The sequence below is a fragment of the Silurus aristotelis genome, assembly GCF_946808225.1.
Source record: "Silurus aristotelis genome assembly, chromosome: 19".
NCBI classification, from domain to species: Eukaryota; Metazoa; Chordata; class Actinopteri; order Siluriformes; family Siluridae; genus Silurus; species Silurus aristotelis.
In genome coordinates this window covers 6,918,955-6,944,810 of record NC_139592.1, presented here as the reverse complement: position 1 = coordinate 6,944,810, position 25,856 = coordinate 6,918,955, and the positions used below count along the sequence as shown (strand labels likewise).

General features: G+C 38.8%; 1 protein-coding gene across 4 annotated transcripts in view; it reads left to right on the top strand.

Annotated features, from left to right (window-relative positions):
* Nucleotides 1-25,856, top strand: part of casz1 (castor zinc finger 1) — a 203,129-nt gene that overhangs the window by 70,448 nt on the left and 106,825 nt on the right. The window contains exon 1 of one of the 4 annotated variants that reach the window (XM_083569697.1): nt 11,054-11,072. The exons of the other annotated variants lie outside the window; for them this stretch is intronic. The gene's annotated coding sequence lies outside the window, so the exon portion shown is untranslated. Of the gene's footprint in view, nt 1-11,053; nt 11,073-25,856 lie in introns of those variants that run through there. 4 annotated transcript variants of the gene reach the window in all.

The following is a 25,856-nucleotide window of genomic DNA, read 5'->3' as shown; positions in this document are numbered from 1 at the left end:
ACAGACGAGCTCCTGTAGCTCAAATTGCTGAAGAAGTTAATGCTGTTACTGCTCGATGGGTCAGAACTGTTTTGTCAGCAATCAGGGGACCAACACAATATTACACCACATTCACCACATTATCTGTGTGAATCTGCTTTAAAACAATGTTCATTGTTAAAAGCGCTATACAAATTAAAATAAATTGAATTGAATATTAGGCAGGTGGTTATAATGTATAATGTTAGGCCTGATAGTGGATGTGCTCCGACAGCAGAAGAACACAACAGGCTTCTCTACATTTACCCAACAACAGGATTATAGAACCTGAGATATTGACAAATTGCATTTGGTCCTTTTCCAATTTTTAAATGATTGGTTGAAGATCAAGCAATGTTTTTCTGTTTTCCAACTCCCCAGTTGCCTAAACTATGCCTATTTGATGTATGTTCTGCGATGCTTTTCTACTCACCACAGATCTGCCCACTGTAGTGTAAAGTGCTGCTCATTGGATGTTTTTTGGTTTACGCACCATTTCTTAGTCATTATTAGAATCCCAGAAGTTCATCAGTTTCTCAAACACTAACACCCACTCAATAATCATGCCACAGTCAAAGTCACTGAGATCACATTCCCCCATTCCAACAACACTAATGAGTGTATTTATATACAATATACAGTACCTGACTCCCATCTCCTGTACATTATTCTTATTTGAAAATAAATTTTCCAGACAGGCTTGTCATATTGGTTTCTTGGGTTTTGTGGAATATTCTTTTTCTTAATGAAATAAGCTTTCTAAAATATTCCATATGTGCTAGATTTCTCTCTTTTTTTTTAATCAGGCTGCAACTCATATGCAGCACATGTAGGAGTACAGGAGCAAAGCATAGGCAAGCCTGTGTCTGTGCTTTTTTTTTTTCTTCTCTCTAATGCATGCAGTGATATGATTACACAGGCCTGAGTGTCACCTCCTTTTTAGCATGAATTTCCTCTATATTAAATGTAAGATGCTATAGGACCCAGAGGGGCCTCAACATTCTCTTTTCCAGTGATGTTGTCAGCCATGTGGGTGCCCCCCTCAGCGAGAGTAGGAGTAATCAGGCTTTTCATCTCTAGAGGAGAGCCAGGTTCAGGCTGCGTCTCTTCTACCGGCCCATGTGGGCTCAGGCTTCTCAGCCTTCCCCGGCACACGGCAGAAGTTCTGGAAAACATTTTGCACTGCTGCGTTTATTTTGTGTGTTTTGTGTGTGTGTGTGTGTGTGTGTGTGTGTGCACGTATGTGTGTTTTTACTTTTTTTTACATGTGTTTTAAATTACAGGCCTGGTTTGTACGATCTACACCACATTAAGTCATTTGTACCCTTTGTAGATAAGTGCTGAAGCGTGAAGTATCGAGTTCAGCATGTGAAGCTTGCTCTAAACGTTTCGAAATGTTACTTATGGTGGTTAATGGGGTGAACTTGCTGAATAAAAACCAGCCACATGTGCAGGAGGTTGTAATGGAGGAACTGATAGCTGATGCTTGGCTCTTCTTTCAGAATCATACATACGCAATAGAAGGCTAATAATTGTACAGAAGGTCAAATTCCTGTCCTTTAGGGGTTCTCCAGTCATCCATCAGAAAGTACCCTTAAAGGAGACGAATTGTTTTATTTATTACTAATGCAAATTTCCTGGAAAATGTGTTACACATAATTTCTAAATAGGGTTAGGGTTATCACCTCAATACAGAATGACTGTTGTCATTCATTTTATTGATACTCTAAGGCCAATATAGATCCCAGGGTTGGAGCTTCGTGAACTTGGATGAGAGTTGGATGATTCAAATGTCATCCTATCTTTTGTACCAAGTATAATCCTTTTTGGAGACCTTAACTAACAAATAAATGATTCTATTTTACATGCATGTAGTATGTAAGTATCTCTATTTTCGACATCCTTGGTTAAAATATACCGTACATAATAAAGATACTTCAGTCTTCATTATTATTTCCAGAAACAAATAATGAGAAGCACAGTATTTATTTATTTTTATTATTAAAAAGCGAGTTTATCGAAAGCTCAAAACCACGTCTTTTTCTTTAAAGATGTCTTTTAAACTTTTTTTTCCATACATTAACAAACGCTAGATCCAAAATTCCTTTATTTGTGTAGGTGTTAGAAGGCTGGAAGCATTGTTCTGTTTTGTGCATCTCCCTAAAATAGCGAACGTACCGGGCTTGTAAGAAAATTAGGGAATTTAATTTCCTTGAGTAATGAAAATGTCATGCACCATTTAATAAAACTCCATGAAAAAAGCCAACATTCCTCCCAGCGCAGATAGCTGTGCCCTGTGGATTCGAAAGTTAGACCGCCTGCCCCTTTTGATGTTTTTGCTCGTTTTCGTTTCCTTTTTCTTGATGTGATTTCAAATTAATCAGAACACCTTCTTTGTAAATACGAAAAAAGGGAAGAAAAAAAAAGTTGTTTGGTGTCGCCCACAACTCACGGCCCAGCAATTTGAAGCCGCAGATAACTCTTTCTTTTAAACCTGGAATTATTTTACGTTTATGAGTTTGTCTCATCTTCAAGGTCAAAAATGTAATTTTTGCTCTTTCAAAGGGTTATAACCTTAAAAGGGAGCCTCATCCAAGGTGATTAATGAGAGACTCCAGCATTTGATGTTTCAACGTTGACATTTTAAACTTATATATTTTATATGCACGGCTTGGAGGAAGGGGGTGGGCGTGGGGTGGGGGTGGACAAAAATGAAGCTACGCATTCATGTGGAATAAACGGTATTGCGGAGAAGAAAGGCCGGGCTGGGTATCATTTTAATAGAACAGTTAGAGTGCAATGGTTTTTCTTGGTGATTTTTATTTGAGGTTTTTATGTGTGCGCAAGCTGATTTAAAGGCACACTAAATCATTGGGGATGCGGAGAAGTGGATTATGCATTTAATCAAGTAGCAGGCCTTGGAAAAGTGGCCGTCCGAATCACTAGGGCATCGGCTCGGGGCCCTATAACACTCTGGCTGTCCTGAAAAAAAGAGCTGTACTATTTCCACCTGCCTATGAGGTGAAATAAACGGACTTTATACTTGGCCCAAAAACAGGGTTGGCTGCGTTTCCTGATTTAGTGCGTGATTTCCAGGCATTTCCATGTGCATATGCAATTCCATGCTTGGACAAAGAATGGAATTGGACCCCATTGTCTTGTTCATAAAATCTTCTAAAAGGCCAGATTTGTTTTTGAAGAATCTCTTTGAGTTCTTGCAGGGTGCACAATAGCCTATTGCGATGGCCGCATTGGAAAGCAATTTTAGACGCGCAATAATAAAGCTCGGGAAATGAAAAGCGTAAGAATGCTGCAGTTAGCCATAAAGACTCAATAGTGATCTCGCATTCACACCCACAGCCCTGCTGTCATCCCGTCTCTCGGTGCCGTCACTCACCAATCACATGTTCGGTGGCTCTAATGGAGACGAATGTGTGTATTTGTATGTGTGTGTGTGTGTGTGTGTGTGTGTGTGTGTGTGTGTGTGTGTGTGTGTGTGTACGCGCTTATGTGAAGGGGGGTCAAAACCAGAAACAGCTTGTGAGAACTTGCAGTCCGGTGGTGTTGGGAAAGCAAGTTGGCACGTGCACAGGTGAAACGGTGGCGTGCTGTTAGATTTCCAGCGCCCGGAGCTGTGTTTGGAAAGGAGCGAGCAAAAGGTAGGCCAAGCATATACACAACACGGGTCTGGCGAAGGCACCGTGTTAGACTTCAGACGAGCTTGCCCTGCTTTCCTGTTCATAAAACATAGCCATTATTGCTGGCCCATTGAAAATTAATATGTGCTTAATGCTTGATGACTTGCATTTTCCTGAAGGACCACGAAAGCTTTTAGCTTACTGGTTAATTTATATGTGACAGTGTTCTGCCCGACAACGCTGTAAAAATGCATGATGACTTTATTGCGGCGGGTGTTCACAATTTAGCAGGAAGTCACTAGAAAGCAAAAGAACATTATGGTAGAAGAGAAAGAAAACTCTTAGCTGGGGTTATTTGAGTGTTTCGGTTGAGGTTTATAATCTGTATGATATCCAAGATAACATTTATTGAGTTTATATGTAAGCCTTTAGAGGCATTGAGCAAAAATTCACTATATGTATGGATATCAAGGCTGTAGGATTTTGTTTGTGATCGGTGAAATCTTCATTTAGAAGACGTTGATTAGTTTTGTAAAACTGCATCTCAGAAATTAGATTTCCGTTTGAAATCCACAAGTGTTATAAAAACGATAAAACAGTTCCATGCAGTATTAATTGAGGCCAAGTGTGATTACCCCCCCTCACACACACACACACACACACACACACACACACACCCTTCCTAACATCACTGGGAAAGAATTTATCTGTGCTGTAATGTACGTATGACAAGTAAAAAGCACTTTTAGCTTTTTTTTTTTTTGTGACTTGAAAAAGTCTCAAGACAAGAGATATATATATATGTGTGTGTGTGTTTGTGTGTGTGTGTGTGTGTGTGTGTGTGTGTGTGTGTGTGTGTGTGTGTGTGTGTATATATATATATATATATATATATATATATATATATATATATATATATATATATATATATATATATATATATACAGTGAGGAAAATAAGTATTTGAACACCCTGCTATTTTGCAAGTTCTCCCACTTAGAAATCATGGAGGGGTCTGAAATTGTAATCGTAGGTGCATGTCCACTGTGAGAGACATAATCTAAACAAAAAAAATCCAGAAATCACAATATATGATTTTTAAACTATTTATTTGTATGATACAGCTGCAAATAAGTATTTGAACACCTGTCTATCAGCTAGAATTCTGACCCTCAAAGACCTGTTAGTCTGCCTTTAAAATGTCCACCTCCACTACATTTATTATCCTAAATTAGATACACCTGTTTGAGGTCGTTAGCTGCATAAAGACACCTGTCCACCCCGTACAATCAGTAAGAATCCAACTACTAACATGGCCAAGACCAAAGAGCTGTCCAAAGACACTAGAGACAAAATTGTACACCTCCACAAGGCTGGAAAGGGCTACGGGGAAATTGCCAAGAAGCTTGGTGAAAAAAGGTCCACTGTTGGAGCAATCATAAGAAAATGGAAGAAGCTAAACATGACTGTCAATCTCCCTCGGACTGGGGCTCCATGCAAGATCTCACCTCGTGGGGTCTCAATGATCCTAAGGAAGGTGAGAAATCAGCTCAGAACTACACGGCAGGAACTGGTCAATGACCTGAAAAGAGCTGGGACCACCGTTTCCAAGGTTACTGTTGGTAATACACTAAGACATCATGGTTTGAAATCATGCATGGCACGGAGGGTTCCCCCTGCTTAAACCAGCACATGTCCAGGCACGTCTTAAGTTTGCCAATGACCATTTGGATGATCCAGAGGAGTCATGGGAGAAAGTCATGTGGTCAGGTCAGATGAGACCAAAATAGAACTTTTGGGTCATAATTCCACTAAACGTGTTAGGAGGAAGAAGAATAATGAGTACCATCCCAAGAACACCATCCCTACTGTGAAGCATGCGGGTGGTAGCATCATGCTTTGGGGGTGTTTTTCTGCACATGGGACAGGGCGACTGCACTGTATTAAGGAGAGGATGACCGGGGCCATGTATTGTGAGATTTTGGGGAACAACCTCCTTCCCTCAGTTAGAGCATTGAAGATGGGTCGAGGCTGGGTCTTCCAACATGACAATGACCTGAAGCATACAGCCAGGATAACCAAGGAGTGGCTCTGTAAGAAGCATATCAAGGTTCTGGCATGGCCTAGCCAGTCTCCAGACCTAAACCCAATAGAGAATCTTTGGAGGGAGCTCACACTCTGTGTTTCTCAGCGACAGGTCAGAAACCTGACTGATCTAGAGAAGATCTGTGTGGAGAAGTGGGCCAAAATCCCTCCTGCAGTGTGTGCAAACCTGGTGAAAAACTACAGGAAACGTTTGACCTCTGTAATTGCAAACAAAGGCTACTGTACCAAATATTAACATTGACTTTCTCAGGTGTTCAAATACTTATTTGCAGCTGTATCATACAAATAAATAGTTAAAAAATCATACATTGTGATTTCTGGATTTTTTTTTTAGATTATGTCTCTCACAGTGGACATGCACCTACGATGACAATTTCAGACCCCTTCATGATTTCCAAGTGGGAGAACTTGCAAAATAGCAGGGTGTTCAAATACTTATTTTCCTCACTGTATATATATATATATATATATATATATATATATATATATATATATATATATATATATATATATATATATATATATATATATATATATATATGTGCATATATATGCTCATGGCTGTAATAACATTAGAACAGAATAGAACAGAAACATGTTCCATAAAATTGACATTAAATGTAACTAGAAATAGATAAGAAGTCAACAATGAACTACAGTGTTCTTTCAGATTAACAAATCACTTTAATTTAGGATAATTAAAAGATATAACACACACAAAAAAACCTTCTCTCTGTTAAAAGAGAAGTTATAAACCCTTCCAGGTTTGTGGGGTTTAATGCCTCACTTAGCTGCCCCTGTTACATGCAGCCGTCCTGTACTTATTCTAATTCCCAGAGTGCACTGTTGAGATTTGAACCAGCAATCCTGTGTTAGACAAACCCACCACTTACGATTATTTACAATCATGGAGAAATCATTGGCACTTAATAACTGTGTAAAGCTGTTGTATAAATCTCATTCATCTACTCCATACATTCATGAAGCACTTCATCACTCCATACATCATGTCTTTATGGTAGTAAAATTGGTAAAAAAAAAAAATAAATCATCAATTTAAAAAAAATCTTTAAAAATAGACATTGTATTTGGCTAGCATTAGTTTTTTCGTATTATTTGCTCCGGTGGGGGATTAGAGCTGTCAGTCATGCTGAGTGACAACCCTCGAATCGCATGCTTTCAGCAAAGTGGCTGATTTTTGTCAGGCCTTGTCAGCGAGACAGAGCGGTGTTATCAGGAGCACCTTGTTTGGAGACACGCAAAACCGCTAAACCCGCAATTCATCGGAGATCTGTTTACAATCTGCGGCAGCCTCTGACTGCTAAGCAGGCAGCAGTGATGCACCGGCGGCTGCTCTGAGGAGAGGAGCTGAGTGATTACCGCAGCCGTACCGGGAGAGCTTGTAGACCAACAAACAGTGCTCTGACAAACACACACACACACACACACACACACACACACACACACACACACACACACACACACACACACACACACACACACAAACACACCCATGCACACTCAAACAATCACAGAGACCTCCATCAGGCCTCATTAAGGCTCTCTGTCCCTGAGCTGGTAAAATAAAAAAGATGGCAAGGCTTTATTAGTTAATCTCTGTTGGAAAGTTGGGATTCCCAGGATACACCCTGACTGACCAGGATAACGTTATTCCTGATTGGATTGGTTTGCAATAATGTGCAGTAGTACAGTACATCTTTAAATAAATTGTTTAAAGCTTTGAGAAACAAAAAAACAACTGCAACCTCCTGAAGAGTCTGTTCACTGAAATGCATACTTTATCTAAAGAAAGAATAAGTACAATATATGGACAAACGTATAAGAGACATCTCCTTGTTTCAGCCATATGTGGTTAATTCCCAAACTGTTACCAAAAAGTTGGAGACATGCAATTGTATTAAATCTCTTTGGATGTGGTAATTTTACCCTTCACTTGAACTAGGAGACCTAAAACTTTTCCAGCCTGACAATGCCCCTGTGCACAAAGCCAGGTTGGAGTGGTACATCTTGATTGGCCTGCTAAAGCTGACACCACCCCAGGTCTCCGGACCCTAAATCAATAGCCAACTGTACTAAAGCTCCAGTGGATTCTCAGAAGAGTGAAGCTTATATTAACCACAAATAGGGATTAAATGTCGAGTAGGATATTAAAAAACCCATATGTTCAGGTGTTCACCAACATTTGTCCATATACGGCAGCGTATGTATGCAAGATTTAGGTTTGCAACAACCCAGTTTAGTTGTTCAGAGACACATTTTAGCTTTTTTAGCAGCAGAGAAAGACAACTGTCCAATATGGGATGTGTTATTGTAGCGTTAAATAATCAATTACTGAGTGGTATATTGTGGCCTGATGTAAAACAGACTGCCTGTTACTACCCTGATGTTGATTATGTTCCAGAAATAGCATGTTTTTATATCCCTTTTACCACAAAAATGGCGGCAATGATTTTTTGAACAATTAAAGAGCAACAAATTCTTCATCCAGTTACGATTACATTAAAAGTTGTGGAACGTATGTGAAAACAGTTTACTTTTTGGTATTAATAACATTGTAACAGGTTATAAACAGACGTCCTCTTACAGGCCTGAAGACTTGTCAATGCTTTACTTTTAATGGTTAGAAAGTGCTGACAGGGCACTCCTGTAAAAGATTTTAATGAACAATCTCTTTATAGAAACGTTCACCATCAGTGACGATACACGTTATTTAAAGCGAGTTAATACTATATTAGAAATAGTGTATTAGTGTAAAAATTCGCAACCCAGAACTACACTTTCTGATCGATCAAAATCAAGGGTTGTTTTATTAAGCTGCCATCTATGGTTGTGACCAATTATGTTCTATGAAAGGCTGTTTTTATTAATGTACAGTATATTGTTAATAACAGTGGCATTACCATTCTGTCAGCATGTGAGCTTTAGGTGAATGTTCATAGCAGTATAGATGAATTACTGTATTGCAGACTCATTGACTTGCTTGATTTGCTTTACATTACATTTCACCATTGGGTTTATTTCTGGATAAATCGTCTAAATCATCTAAACTATTTCAGATCCAGGTTGTATATACAAACTAACTATAAATAGAAAAGTATTTTTTTTATTTATACTGCATATAGAATTAGTTTCATTATGCTTAAATTGATTACATTATTAAAACATTTTAATATAGCACAATATCAATGAAAATGAAGACCATTGCATGTTGTTTAGTGGATATTAGATGTATTTTAAAGCAAATATGAATGTTAATTATAAAAGCAAATGAAAAAAGGGTGGAGAGGAAAGCAATCTTGCTATCGTAAAAAAAAAAAAAAAAAAAAAAAAAACAAGTACATTTTATTTCCTTCATTCTGAGTAGGAGGTATTTTTATTGACGCCACCACAGACCAAGCAAGAGCATTGCTAGGAAACGTCTGTGTACTGCATCTGGGACTTTGATATATATTACGGCTTTGTAAAATAAATCCACGCAAAGTGGCAAGGGGAGAATTTTATCTGAAATGTGGTATTTAGGAGATTCGGAGTGAATGATGATATGTGACAATCAGTCACAGCAATTAGTGTTGCTGTTAAGAGGCCTTTTTGTTTTCTCTCACCCATACAGAATGTCACAAATAAATCCTCGCTTGCATTTGCATATTAATTGGATCGGAGACGTCAGGCATCTTTCATTAAGCAAAATGATCTGCATATTTGGAGACATAAAATAGTTTATTTCGACGTGGGGAGAAAAAAAAAAAGAAGTCATTGAAAATTGACCGCGCTGTGGATGGAGCTTGACATGTTAACACATCGAGTGCTGGATGTGGTGGAGGTGCTTTGTTAATGTGCCCCATCCAGAAAAAAGAAAAAGAAACGTAAAAAATCCAGTTTCTGAGCAAATCGGATTTGTGAGTTAAAACAATAAAAAAAGCAAAGCACTAAAAAAGACATTTCTCACGCACTTTAGTTCAATAGTGATTAAATATGCTTTTGAGATAATGTTTGCATTAATCTGTCTCTGCGTGGAAATGTATACGACTAATGTTGGAGTAAAAGCCAGGATCATTTCAGGTTATATCAGTACTTTGGCTACAGGCTGTCTGACTGAATAACGTCTTATATGTAATCAGAAACACTGTATAGACTCACGGAATTGGGAAGATTTATGACTTTATAATGAAATGCTACACGATCTATTTGCACTGCTGTTAGATTATTTTTCTCCCCCCCGCTGTACTGTACTTCTACACGAGCTAATGTTCTCCTTATAAATGTGTCTGTCAGATGAAAAGCAAATACGAGCGAGGACTAATTCGAGATGGCAAGCCAGTACAGACCTGGAGGGAGTCGAATGCGTCGGGATCTTTGTGCGTCAGACGTAGCCGCGCTTTGTTTGCTGTCATTCTGAAGGGAAAAATCGACATCGCTGCGGTTCGATATGATTAAGGCAGGGGGAGGACGGTAATGGAAGGGCTGTGTATCGAGGGGTCTACATGGTTAGGGGCTAGACTTGTGAATAATTTGATTAGGTTGCAGGGGAATATATCTGAAGGATTATGTAAATGGACTTGCCCCCATGCCGAATTCTTTTGAACTCCTCAGAACTCGCATCTGCTGGGGTCGGCAGCCAGACAGGACGGCTTGCCTGCGCCGCCGCTGATTCCTCTGTGTTTCCGTGAAGTGTTTAAAGGTCATATCGGGAACAAACAAAATTGCCCCTGATAGAGCTGAAAGGGCTTCTGTCATAAAATGGCTCAAATTTATCTTTTGTTGATTAAAAATGAATGATAATTGTGAATGCATAAACATTTGTGCACCAAAGATTGGGGTTTAATGTGTTTATTATCCCATCATAATTAGTCTTCATAGCCTAGGCACTAACGTTCTGTCTAAGCCACATACACACACAACCACACAAACTCTCTCTCACACACACACACACACACACACACACACACACACACACACACACACACACACACAAACACACAGTGTAGTACACACTTCCTATTTTCCAGGCATTTTCTAGCCTGCCGTCTCAGCCGTCTTGATTATGAGATTTTTTTCCCCCTTGGCCTTATTTGGTATATTTCTGGGTGGGGATGTGTTTGTGTTGGGCTCTATGGCAACCAAAGTCAAGGTGACCAAACCATGTTGAACACATTAGATTAGCAGAACACAGACACAGAGACAATGCAGCCTGCACAAAACACAATTTATCTGCTGCCTGATTGGAGGCCTTTCAGAAAGCAGCCCCGTCTGCCTGCCTGGACGTCCGTCTGTCTGGGGATTTATTACCGGGTGAGTGTGAGCACTGCTCTTCTGCTGCTCTGCCTCTGGCAATGCATGTGCATGTGTGTAGTGTCTGTGTGTGTGTGTGTGTGTGTGTGTGTGTGTGTCTGTGTGTGTCTGTGTGTATGGTGTGTGTTGGCTGAATGGATGGGCAGTGTTAAATAAATACAGACTAAACTGTACTACTGTTCTGGGTGGAGCTTCAGGCATGCATGGGAGCAGTTTTATTTTACCCACACTATCAGGATTGATCACTATAAATTAGATTATCTATCTATCTATCTATCTATCTATCTATCTATCTATCTATCTATCTATCTATCTATCTATCTATCTATCTATCTATCTATCTATCTATCTATCTATCTATCATGTGTGTGTGTGTGTGTGTGTGTATGTATATATATATATATATATATATATATATATATATATATATATATATATATATATATATATATATATATATATATACAGTGAGGAAAATAAGTATTTGAACACCCTGCTATTTTGCAAGTTCTCCCACTTAGAAATCATGGAGGGGTCTGAAATTGTCATTGTAGGTGCATGTCCACTGTGAGAGACATAATCTAAAAAAAAAAAAATCCAGAAATCACAATATATGATTTTTTAACTATTTATTTGTATGATACAGCTGCAAATAAGTATTTGAACACCTGTCTATCAGCTGGAATTCTGACCCTCAAAGACCTGTTAGTCTGCCTTTAAAATGTCCACCTCCACTACATTTATTATCCTAAATTGGATGCACCTGTTTGAGGTCGTTAGCTGCATAAAGACACCTGTCCACCCCATACAATCAGTAAGAATCCAACTACTAACATGGCCAAGACCAAAGAGCTGTCCGAAGACACTAGAGACAAAATTGTACACCTCCACAAGGCTGGAAAGGGCCACGGGGAAATTGCCAAGCAGCTTGGTGAAAAAAGGTCCACTGTTGGAGCAATCATTAGAAAATGGAAGAAGCTAAACATGACTGTCAATCTCCTTCGGACTGGGGCTCCATGCAAGATCTCACCTTGTGGGGTCTTAATGATCCTAAGGAAGGTGAGAAATCAGCCCAGAACTACACGGGAGGAGATGGTCAATGACCTGAAAAGAGCTGGGACCACCGTTTTCAAGGTTACTGTTGGTAATACACTAAGACGTCATGGTTTGAAATCATGCATGGCACGGAAGGTTCCCCTGCTTAAACCAGCACATGTCCAGGCACGTCTTAAGTTTGCCAAATGACCATTTGGATGATCCAGAGGAGTCATGGGAGAAATTAATGTGGTCAGATGAGTCCAAAATGGGGGTGGTAGCATCATGCTTTGGGGGTGTTGTTCTGCACATGGGACAGGGCAACTGCACTGTATTAAGGAGAGGATGACTGGGGCCATGTATTGCGAGATTTTGGGGAACAACCTCCTTCCCTCAGTTAGAGCATTGAAGATGGGTCGAGGCTGGGTCTTCCAACATGACAATGACCCGACGCACACAGCCAGGATAACCAAGGAGTGGCTCTGTAAGAAGCATATCAAGGTTCTGGCGTGGCCTAGCCAGTTTCCAGACCTAAACCTAATAGAGAATCTTTGGAGGGAGCTCACACTCCGTGTTTCTCAGCGACAGGCCAGAAACCTGACTGATCTAGAGAAGATCTGTGTGGAGGAGTGGGCCAAAATCCCTCCTGCAGTGTGTGCAAACCTGGTGAAAAACTACAGGAAACGTTTGCCCTCTGTAATTGCAAACAAAGGCTACTGTACCAAATATTAACATTGACTTTCTCGGGTGTTCAAATACTTATTTGCAGCTGTATCATACAAATAAATAGTTAAAAAATCATACATTGTGATTTCTGGATTTTTTTTTTTAGATTTTGTCTTTCACAGTGGACATGCACCTACGATGACAATTTTAGACCCCTCCATGATTTCTAAGTGGGAGAACTTGCAAAATAGCAGGGTGTTCAAATACTTATTCATCCTCACTGTATATATATATATATATATATATATATATATATATATATATATATATATATATATATATATATATATATATATATATATATACACACACACACACAGTACAGACCAAAAGTTTATATATATTATATATACAGTACAGACCAAAAGTTTGGACACACCTGCTCATTCAAAGAGTTTTCTTTATTTTCATTACTATGAAAATTGTAGAGTCACACTAAAGGCATCAAAACTATGAATTAACACGTGAAATTATATACATAACAAAAAAGTAAACTGAAAATATGTCATATTGTAGGTTCTTCAAAGTAGGCATCAAGAGAATGCCAAGAGTGTGCAAAGCAGTAATCTAAGCAAAAGGTGGCTACTTTGAAGAACCTACAATATGACATATTTTCAGTTGTTTCACACGTTTTTGTTATGTATATAATTCCACATGTGTTAATTCATAGTTTTGATGCCTTTAGTGTGACTCTACAATTTTCATAGTAATGAAAATAAAGAAAACTCTTTGAATGAGCAGGTGTGTCCAAACTTTTGGTCTGTACTGTATATATAATATATATAAACTTTTGGTCTGTACTGTGTGTGTGTGTATATATATATATATATATATATATATATACATCGCTCTCTCTCTCTCTCTCTCTCTCTCTCTCTCTCTCTCTCTCTCTCTATATATATATATATATATATATATATATATATATATATATATATATATATATATATATATATAGAGAGAGAGAGAGAGAGAGAGAGAGAGAGAGAGAGAGAGAGAGAGAGAGAGAGAGCGATTGATAGATATTGACTCATGCAGTCAGCCAGTAATAGAATCATGCAGATATAGGTCAAAGCTTAATTTTTATGATAAGTTTGAATTTAGACACAGATCAGGTTCTGGAGTTAACACAGAATGCTGTGAAATGCTTTGTTGATGAGAGAGCTCAAAGCAAAAACACTGGTTCAAGATGAAAGGAAATATCAGATTATTACTTTCAAGAACCAACGTGCATCTCAGAACACTTCAGACCTTAAAGCGGATGGGCTTCAGCAGAAGAACACCATGTTGGTTTCTACTCCTTTCAGCCAAGAACAGATATATGAGTCTATAGTGGACATAAGCTCACGTATGTACACAGTACACGGATGAGAACTGGAAAAACACAACCTCGATTTATCCCAGTTTTGGGATAATCTTTCTTTAAAATGCTGTAGATACAGTATAATCATAGAAGGACATGAGTATGGAAAAAAAAAAAAAAGAAAATAAGCTAAGCAGAGTAAAGCACATAATTTATTAAAATTCCCAAAAATCCCTGTGAAAATTTATCCAATGACTATTGTAATGGATATGGAATCCAAAAGCTTAAATATCTTTATTCTGATCTTAAATATCTCATTAAAGGCTTTTAAATTCAGAATTACAGTATCATAAATTGTTTAAAAAAAACGTGTGTGGCTTCTAATATCAGGAGGCACATGTTTAAACAGATTGACTATAATTACCAGCCCTACTAAGCTCAATCGATCTCCGAAACTGTGAAATGCCACCAAGTTTAGCAGCTGAGCTCAAATCTGGCAGCGCGTGCACATAAACAGCGGCAATAATTTATTCGCTCGTCAGCACCGGATCTGTGGCTCGGGGTCTCCGCTCGAGCCCGCCGCTTTTCCGAAGGGAAGTGTTAAAGAACGATTCGTAGAAAGTGCTGCATGCTTTCCTGTGCTGTAAAAGTAATCTCTCTGGCAGGCGCCAGATTCGCAGCGTTCGGAACATAATTTTTAAATTTTGTTCTTTGTATTTACAGGCTTTGTTTCTATCTTGTGATCAGTGCTGCAAAAATGTGAAGGAGTGAACGAAGAGCTCTGGAGTTGCTGTACTCCTTTCGATGATCTTTGTGATTGTAGAGAATTTTTTTTAAGACTCAAAACTTCTCTCTGTGTCTGTGGCCTTGCTCTGAATGTGGAATGCACAGCGCAGCTCATGGCCCTAACAGGAAAAGTGTAAGGCTGATATCACGGCACACGCACGCACACACACACACACACACACACACACACACACACACACACACACACACACACACACACACACACTTACATACACACATGCACATGCACATGCACACAAGACAAACACTTCTGCACCAGAGGCGTTTCAGGATAAAATTTTTCAATAGACAGCTGTTTAAGTTTTTTCCTCTTAAGCACAGTAGCCTGTATCCTGGCTCACAGCCACTTGTCACTAAGGTTGTAAGTGATTTAAGGGAGACAGCTGGATAACCGAGATTTCATTTATACGTGTTCCGATTGCTTTTGCTGCTGGCCAAGCTCATTCTTTTGGGACTTTTGGGTTTGCATTGTTATCTCCTATAGAGGTTTGTATTAAACAGCTGAAATAAGGACCAAAAAACTGCAACACAAAATAAAGTGGAAATCTTCACCGGAGGGCAGTCTGAATCTGAGAAGCGTCCGCTTCCTCTTCAAAATCTCATGCCGGAATGGAAAATAACATTACTCAGGAAGGGTCAGGGACAGGCTCACTCTGCATTTGTCCGTGTTTCTTCTGATAGCTGGAGCAAAAAAATAAAAGAAATAACTTGCGTGTTTGAGGGGGTTGGGGGACTGATAGAGAATTCAGATGTGTGGTTTTAACCTACATGCTACAGTTCATGTCCTCTGAAGACATGTGTGACTGTGCGAATGTGTGTGTTTGTGTGGGTGTGTGTGTCTGTGTGTCTGTGTGTGAGGAGAGATCCAGAGGCATTATTACCCTTGAGAGGTGAAAGGTCAAGCATTAAGCAAACTGCCTGTTTCAAGGCGCGCACTAGAGATCTCACTCCTCTGGCCCTGGAAATCCTCTAGCGTCTTGTCTAAATAATCAAGGAGTCCTTCGGCGTAGATGCTGCCCCTGATAAATAAACCCCAGAGACCGAGACTAAACACGTTATTATGGTGGATATTGATGTGTCGTCTGCAACCGTGTGGATTTTTCCCCTCCTTCACCTCAGATAAACCGAGCACCTTTGTGTTATCTAAAGGGAATTTTTTTATATTTATTTTTTCCTTCTCCTATTTTTTTTTTCCGCAGTAACAGAAAGGCGGAGTGGCCTTACATGACAAGTTTACCTTTGATCCAGAGTTCTTTTTTTGTCCTGATATGTTTTTTGACCTTCTAAAAAGGAACAGTAAGTTTCGACCTCAATTATTTCTTCAAAAAAAAAAAAAAAGGGAGGAAAAACAATAGAATGGCCGGAAGGAGGAAGTCACATTGTATCAAAAAGCAGATTAGAAACTTTTTGAAAAAGTTAGAAAAAATTATCATAAAAAAATATATATATATCACTGCATTTTGTGTATTTTTGGCTGATATTAGTGTGGTAATAAGTAAGTTACAGTGCTGTATTCCTGTTGCTCCTGTCCATTAAAACCACTGACTTACTTCAGTAACAGCCTTTTTTTTACTCTGTGCTGTCATGTACTTGTTGACAAATATGTAGCACTCCTGCTAGAGAGAGACACACACTCACAAACAGACACACCGCCACATTATCACATACCCAAAATAACCCAGAATGCCGGTGGTTCCATATTAGGTAATGGAGCTCCACCAGAAAGGAAGTGAATGAGAAATTTATTGACAAGCTGGCGTTAGTGCGGGTCTGCAGGAGGAACAGTGTGACCTTCATCTCAGGCCTGCGCAACACCGCCATTATATCACCTACGGATACAAGCATGGGTGTCAAAACAGACTTAAAACATGCACAGCCTTGAGTAGTGCAAGAGTTTTGAATCGAATCATGTCTATCACGACAAGGCATTCATGAGTCATTGTGTGTTTTGGAGGAGTTTCTTACGCTATGAACTGAGATTTCACTCAAATTCTTTTTCTGCCATTCTCAGTGCTTCGTGTGTCTGTCCAAACTTTTCAAAACAACATTCCAAAACGTACAAGTGGGTTTTTTTCGTTCCTGGAAGACTATAATGAATGCTTTTCATCATTTTAAAAGCTCTTTTAAAAACAAAATTCCATCATGCAAACATTCTAAACTGCATATATATGGTTTTTCAAGATTTCTGCTGGATTTTTTTATTATAGTTTCCATAATTTTTGTTATTAGAATGAAACATTTCCCATTTTTCTTCATTGAATTTTAACTGTTTCCAAAAATCTTAAGTTAAACCATAGATACTTTCTCAAAATTTTGACATGAAGGCCAAAAAAAGTATACTCAAGTATTTAGAAAATAAGTTAATATATTTAATTGAAGAATTCTGCTTAACACTTAACTTAGCCCAGCTGTGAAAACTATTATGCTAACTCTGACAGACTTTAACTAGCTGTTTAGCTAATAATCAACAAGCCTGAATGAATGTTAGCAATAAAACCTAACAGGCTGTAATTAGCTTATTTACAGAGTTGGGGTAGCTAGGTGATTGGTAATTTACATTAGTGACTATATTACAAAACATATCTAGCTTGCTAATTTGTGTAGCTAAATCACAAAGATACGTAGCTAGCTAATTTTACTAGTGAATGATCACAGCTTAAATTGGTGTTAAAAGGAACTTAAAGTTAACGTAGCATACTTGGTTAGAGTTGAGGGCATATATTTCATATATTTTTGGAAAGAACTGAGACATCTTATAAACAAATTGAAAAATATAGCAAAATAAAACAAAAAGAAAGGTATGTGTACATATATTCAACTTTAGTAGCATTTTTATTTTTTATTTTTTTATAGACGAAGAGCTTTTTTGCATTGCAAAATATTTAATAATGCTTAATACCTAATCAACTATTATAGTATTATAGTAAGGATAGTTTAAAAAATGCAGTAATCAAAGAAGTATATACACATAGACCATTCTGTTTACATTTTCAATATTTGTAAAATTATATTATACTTTTTATAGAATAACAAAATCTTTTATTTTACAATTTTTTGGTTACTTTTGATTTATTAAAAAAAAAAAAAATAAAATAAATAAATAAATAAATAAATAAAACGCCCCTACATACAGCTGCAGGTTTATTACAGTATGAGCTTGTTTTGTATATTGTGTTTGTTCATTGGCCTTACAGAGATAGTGCTCTCTTTTGTAATGTGCCTGACTTGAATTTTGTTCTATTTTTATCATGATTTTTCTCCTTGAAAAGGAGCAAAGAGAGGGTGGGAGGTGGCACATGGCATCCTGGCCCCTCTTCAGGAAAAGTGACACTCTGCCTTTAAAAAAAAAAAATCTTTTGAGCAGGGAGATAAGGAATTTGGTGGCTTTATCAGAAATGCCTCTGTTTAATTTAACAGGGTGAGGCACTTAGGCTCTGGCACTGGCCTTTTGGCCCTAGTGATAAATTTGCAAGAAAGTGGAAAAGCTCAGAAGCTCGAGAACAGATTAGTGGATACAAATATAGAAGTGACACTATTAGTCAGGTGCTCGTCTCAACAAGTGGCTGGCTGTGATAGGAGTGTGTGCTGGAGGCTGTGCTGTTTTCTGCTACCGCTGCTGGATTGATTGCAGTGTCAGAATGATTGGAGCAGTGAGGCATGGGCCGTTTGTGTTTCCCATAACTACTGACCTCCTCTCTTCCTGCTCTAGGCTCTCGTTCCCTTTTCCTCGTTCTCCCTTCCTGCCAGATTTTCTCCCTCTCCCTCCCTCTCTCTCTTCTCTCTCTCTCTCTCTCTCTCTCTCTCTCTCTCTCTCTCTCTCTCTCTCTCTCTCTCGCTCTCTCTTTACTCGCTTACTCTGTGCAACAGTTGGTGTGTGTTCATCTTGGCTGCGCTCCATGGCCTGTTTGATGTGGTTTGCAGAAGTCCCGATCTACAGTCCCTGGCCACTCTTTCTGTCATCGGTAGACCTGCTGTCTCTTCAGCCTCCATTGACTCTCCGTTTAACCTCCGCCTACCTACGGCGCGTTTAAACAGCTGCTCGCCTCCCTGCTTCTCTCTGGAGATGAGAAGATTGCTATTGTGTCGTTCTGTCATGAGCCGATTCATTGTTTGCTGGAGGATTTCAGTTTTTCACAGGCTCTTTAGCTTCTATATTCAGCCATTCACACAACAAGCATGTGCTGTGTGTCTTAACATAAACTGTTAAGGGGGGGTAATGATGTCATGGAGCACTGAACGACAGCTGAATTTCTGCTTTTCCAGCTTTAAATGAGCCATGTATACTATCGCTTTTTTTAACCATACAGCAAAGTTGCATTCCTCTTTGAAGAGCATACTGTATTTCCCATAAAGAGCGAGGGAAAGAGAGAGAGAGAGAGAGAGAGAGAGAGGAGAGAGAGAGAGAGAGAGAGAGAGAGAGAGAGAGAGTAGTGTATGGCAGAGACAAATGGCCCTGCACGAGTCACTGTTGATTCAGAGGACTGTGCTGGAGAGAGGCAGTGACCCTACATGGGCACCTTTCCTGCCTATACCGGCACGTATAAGGTAAACCGATAGGCGAGTGAAATATCTCCCACTTACACAAAAGAAGGCAAGCTGGAAGAGGGCAGACAGGACGGATATGGATTTGCTCGCGCAGCTGATAAGGTCTCGTTTTGGAAATAAATATTCTTTGCCAAGAACATTCAGTCATGCTAAGTGAAAGAGAAGCTCCAGTTCACAGCGGCTGCACACTGGACCGTCTGACGCTAATCCCCAGAAAAAATGATATCAAAATCCACAGTTGGTCCTGTCCATTGCTTTGAAATCATCATATACCTGTGTGTCCAAGCAAACAGTTTTCATTCATTTAAACTAGGCAATGCCTTTATTGATATAATGTCAGAGCATTATTTTAATGTTTGTGCATATTTATAATTTTTTTGGTTTATCTGATCTGATCAGGGAAGTACATTCATTCATCTTCATTAAGCACTTTATTAAGCACCTGGTCAAGCATTACCCTGTGGTGGAAATAAACCCTGAATGTAACCCTGGTTTATTGTAGGGCACCATGAACACATCTTGGGCAAATTAGAATGTAATAGATCTGCCGATTTGCTTGTGCTGTGGAGGTAGGAGGAAACTGGAGAACCAAGAGGAAACTCACTTAATTGTGGAGAGAACATGGAGAGCTCAGGACGATGCTCAAGATGTTGGCCCCCTAGCCGGGGACCCTGGTATTGCAAGGCGCCAAAGCAACCATTGCTTTTTCCTATGAACATCTCATACAACAACGATAAAATCATGAAGATTAGAGCAGATAGAATGCATTGTAGAATGAGACAAAAAAAATTTTTCTGGGATAGAACTGCGTATTTATTTTTAAATCATCTACCTTGAAGTTGAAATATAATTTTGATATGAACTGTGCCTATGAGTTGAAGTTTAAAAAAAAATCAGAAAGCCCTCATTCAGCTTGTCTTCAATGATGGTACATAATTTTCTGGAAATTATCGTATAGATTTCAAAAGATGGCGCTTTGTGTGTACAATTAAAGAAAGAAAGAAATCAGGAGAAGGGTTAATGCAGCCTGTTTTACTAATGAGTGAACAGAACTTGAGGATTAAGTCCAGAGCTGGATGGATGTGTCAGATATGTGATCTTACCGAGGATGAATAATCTCACTTGAAATCATGTCCGAGTATAGGGTGTGATAACTGGCTTGTAAACATACACGGCTGGCCCTCGAGGTGCTGTCCAGGAGAGCAGGACTCTCAGTTTTAGAGCCAGGCAAAGATGTACAGGGAGCAGACGCTGCTGTCACGTCACGCTCACCTCCTTGTATCTGCCTGTGGCTACACATGCCACCGCCACCGTCCCTACCTCATGCCAGCCCCTCTCTCGCTCTCTCTCTCTCTTTCTCTCTCTCTCTCTCTCTCTCTCTCTCTCTCTCTCTCTCTCTCTCACACACACACACACACACACACACACACACACACACACACACACACACACACACACACACACACTGCTGTTGCTGTACAGGAGAGATGTGAAGGGTGCAGGCAGGGGCATCTCATATCTGCTTTAAGTGCCATAACAACCTTACAATCCCCAGAGACGTTTATATTAAGCAAACAACAGCTATCAAAACAGCTTCTACTTGGTTTTCAGTACAGCGATAACAGAAACTCATTTTTTAAAATATCACAGACTGAAAGGTTCTTTCAGTTTTAGACCTAGTTGCGACATAATTATTGCTTTAACAATTCAAAGATTAGGGTTATTAGCTAAACAATCTAAACGTGAATGATAAATAATATATATATATATACTGTATATAAAAGTAATAATAATAATTTTTTTTTTATAAAAAACAAAAATGTGATATATATATATATATATATATATATATATATATATATATATATATATATATATATATATATATATATATATATATATATATATATATGTGTGTGTGTGTGTGTGTGTGTGTGTGTGTGTGTGTGTGTGTGTGTGTATCTGAATGGTTCCTGAATGGCATCGCTTAAAATAAAGTTAGGACGTTTTCTAGCACTTTTCGTAGCGTAATCAGAGCTGGCAGCGGTGCTGGTGAAGAGAAAACCACATGGATCATGGATAATGAACTGATTCCAGTCTATCACTGCCAGAAATGTGCACTTTGCTCTTTTGTATGGAAAATGTAGTTTTGGTATTTTGTTATAGCAACCCAACTTTCCACCACCTAACCATCAGCATTATGTGTGTATGGGAATTCTAAAGAAATTAGACATCCTTTTTTATCCAAGCTTCCTTTCCTTTTCTCTCCAGTGTTTAGCAACATTCAGTTCTTTGCAGATCAACATACAGGAGAAGTGGTTCGGATTTGGAACGTATTTTTAACTGAGGCCAACAGGGATGAAGCTTTCAAACGTGATTACTTATTAGGCAAATTCTTCCTTATTGGGCAGGAGAATTTTTTTTGCAAATTTATTTAAATGAGCAAAGCCTGATAAATGAACAGTGGCGCCAGTGATTAATTAATTGAATAATTAATGAGATGTATGCCTATTAATAATGCAGCTCTTATTGTCCTTCAAATAAGTGTTTTTTTTTTTTCTTTTTTAGATTGGACCAGGAGGCTAAAAATAACATCTTAATAGATTTATAAAATGTAAAGCACTTCAGATTGTGGTTTTATGTGAGTGATTACAGTGTTTATGAATTAATATTTAAAGTATTTTACTAATGAAGGATCTGGGGTAGGGGTAGGGGTAGTGGTAGGGGGGGTTGAAACGTAGCCCACACATGCACTGAGTGGCTGTGTGAGTGGCTGATCTGTTCTCACTCACAACCGCGGGTACTGACACAGTTCAGGCCTAATACGTGTCTATTCCGATTAGGATTAGTTTGTGTTACATCCACTCGGAGAGACGAGGGCTGATAATCTAATAAATCGAGATAAAAAACACAGAGATTGGTTTACCAAGGAGCAGGATTTAGAGCTAGGCATCTCCGAGCGACACGGGGATTAGGCAAGCTTTTGATGCTGCTCTCTGCAGGCAGAGGCTGGCCACATGCACAGGGGCACGCAGGGAGAGAGATATATACTCAGAGGGAGGGAGGGAGAGAGAGAGATAAAGAGAGAGAGAGGGATAGCAAGGGGCTTTATTTCACCAAATACACAGGAAGTTTAACTGCCAATGACAAGGTCATGGTAGGCCCCATTCAAAAAGGCTTTGTTCCATACACAGATTAAATGTCTTTTTCCAAGTTTTTACATTTTTGGATCATGTCAGACATGTTGTGAGATAATCTGGACCATAGACGAAACATTATGGCGAGAGAGAGAGAGAGAGAGAGAGAGAGAGAGAGAGAGAGAGAGAGAGAGCACATCAGGGATTTCTTTTGGTGCTCAGGGAATTCTGAGAGGAATATTCTGAGAGGAATATTCTGAGAGGATTATCAGAAAGTTTTGCACATTTTTTATTATTTTAGTAATAATATTAGTTTCAAGATTAATGTCAATTATTAATAATAAATGATTGTTATTGTATATTATTGTTATTCTTGTTGTTTTAATTTGTGCTACGATCTTCAGGTCCAGTTTGGTAATGCCATAAAAATGTGAAAAACACATGAACAAATGGTTTTCGCAAAGTTTGTATACATCTAATGTACATTTTTCCTGTATGTACAATTGCCTGGTGATTTTTTCAAAACATATGGACTTGTGCTTATTTCCCTCATCTTTGCTTTTTGCCAATGTCATACACTTTGTGTGTTGGCTTTGCATAGCCATGGCAACAGGCCAGGCCTGGGCATGTCGAAGGGCTCTGTTTCACTTGGCTCTGCATTGTGCCTGGTGTTTGGAGTGTTTCTCAAAAGAATTGTCAATTTATTATAAACTGACTTCGAAGTTCAGTGGACTGTTCAATGTTAGCGTACTTAATAATAAAAAAAAAAACCTGTCATTAGGAACCACAAATAAAGTGTTATAATTCCTCCCTACAGAGTTCCTTTTTGTTTATATGTCTCTCTGGATAAGGTTGTCTGCTAAATGCCGTAAATGTAAATGTAAAAGTTTTTCATGTGTGGAGATTTGCCTTATTTGTTTAAGTAAATGGTTAGTCAGTATTTTTGCTAAATTGTTAATATATAATCATGTATCTTTTACATTCACCTAAATGAAGACTTTAGTGGAGTATCTGGAACACCTTTATGCCGCATTATAAGCACGATGGATTATCTGAATTCTCGCTGACATCATTTTCCATAAGCATATGCTGCTGATAATACTGGCTAAACTTGCATTAACCTGAATAGAGGAAAAATCTTTTCTTTCTACTTGTTTATTTGTTTCTTTTTTTTGCATTTGTAACTTGTCAAGAAACAGTTCAATATCCATTACAATTTCAGCATTGAAACAACTGAATATATTGCTGCTACTCATTTTGATCAGTGGAATCATTTTTTGGTCATGTTGATTGAGTCGGTCTTGGTCAAATTGACTTTATTACTCTTATTATAAAAAATGAATTCAAAACTAATAAAGGCTGAGAGAGACCACAAACCCAACCTCTGGCAAAACCTTTTTTTCCAACGTTCTTGAGAGACATTTGGCAATATCGTTTTGTAATTAACAGGAAAACGAGAGAGAAATAGAAAAGCCAATTACCACTCGGAGGTAGCTAAAGGCCATTTTAAACTGTGTGCCCATGACATAATAATGTTTATGGTAAATATTATAGTCGGAGTCAGAAAGAGCCTGGCTTGAGAGGAGAGGGAAGAAAAAGGCATCAATCTGAGACTGAGAATAATTTATTAAGATCTGAGATGCGCCAATTATGTGGAAAGGACCCAAAAAAAAAAAATCAAACTCTCCTGGAACCGCATACATGATTGCAATCTTGATTAAATCCCCCTGGATCTAATGAGTTGATTTTCTGCTGTTAATATTGCATTGGCTGATGATGGATTCGTTAAGATAATGGAACGAAGCTAAAATATAAATGACTCCCTGTCAAGGAGCAGATTTTTGTAATTTTGTGTCTGACACCTCCACCGTCAGGGATTTGCTTAGGCCTTTCTGAGCTCGTGTTGACCAGCTGTGGAATACTGATCATGTTGTGGAGAGCCACTTCTTCCTTCACTCATAGAACATGTGCCTCGATTTGTTTTATCCCAGATCCAGAAGGAAAGATTACTTCTCAAAAAATGCTTTTGTCAAAGCTTTTCTTGGCTGCTGTTGTTGTTTTTCTTTTTCTTTTTCTTTTTTTAAAGCCCAGGCTGTAATGATCTATCTGAGAGTTGAAAATGCTGTGAATGGGCAACTGAAGGCCAGGCCTGACAATGAACTGTTTGTATTGACTTGTTTTTAGAGATGAATAAATGATTAAGCCTGTCTTGGGTGCAGATCTGGCCTGCTTGGTCTGACTCACTTTCTTTTAAATGGCCTGTCACTTAGGTCAACAAGACGGCTGGAATTTGTGCTCTGTGCCGTATTGATCACTTTTCATACATGAGTAACACGAGTGGTTTTGCACAGCAGTGTGGAGGAAACATAATGCAAAAAGCATTAATAATCATACAGGCTTCTAGACTAGGGATTAGTAGAGGGGTGCATTCATATACACATACATAAACACACACACACACACACACACACACACACACACACACACACACACACACACACACACACACAAACCAGGAGCCCTTTGCCAGAGATCATGCATTATAAGAAAGTCGGGGTGGTTATGGTAAAACAGCTAATCAAACAAGTATGTCAAGGTCCATCTGGTTAATGGGAAGTTCAATACCAGAGTGGAATAATGGTGTTTTCTAAAACAGAGGCTAAAAATATACGACATGCAGGCAATCAAGGGTTATTAGCTCATGGCGTGTTTCCTTTAAGATCCCAGAAAACAGCTCCCTTACCAACTGTAAACATAGTTAAAGTTTTTTAAGACATTTCCAGATTGCTGTTGGATGTCATAAGAAGTGCTCCCTATACATCTCTGCTTTCTCTAATCATCTTAATCGCTATTGTAGTCCATTTTCATGCTTGGCCTGGCCCCCCGAGCCCCTGCCGCTCTTCTGCTCTTTCTGATATTACCAGGGAAACTGCGTGGTTGGGCCTCGCCCTCTGCCTTTTCTTCTATGTGTCACTTTTTTTTGTCCTGTAACATGTTTTTGCTCAAAAGTTTTTTAATCAATCAAGGATAAGGCAGAAAAGCGGCTTTGTCACGGCTGCGCCCGGGGTCGTGTGATGCTTGCTTTGCATAGTGACAGGTCCTCAAAGGAACAGAAAGGAATATTTTTGGGGGAAAATAGTGGTTTCCATGGTGCCGGCACTTGTTGCGCACTGCTCCCTATTCTTTGCTCCCACGTGAGCGAGCCATTTCAAAGGGACAGACAACAAAAAT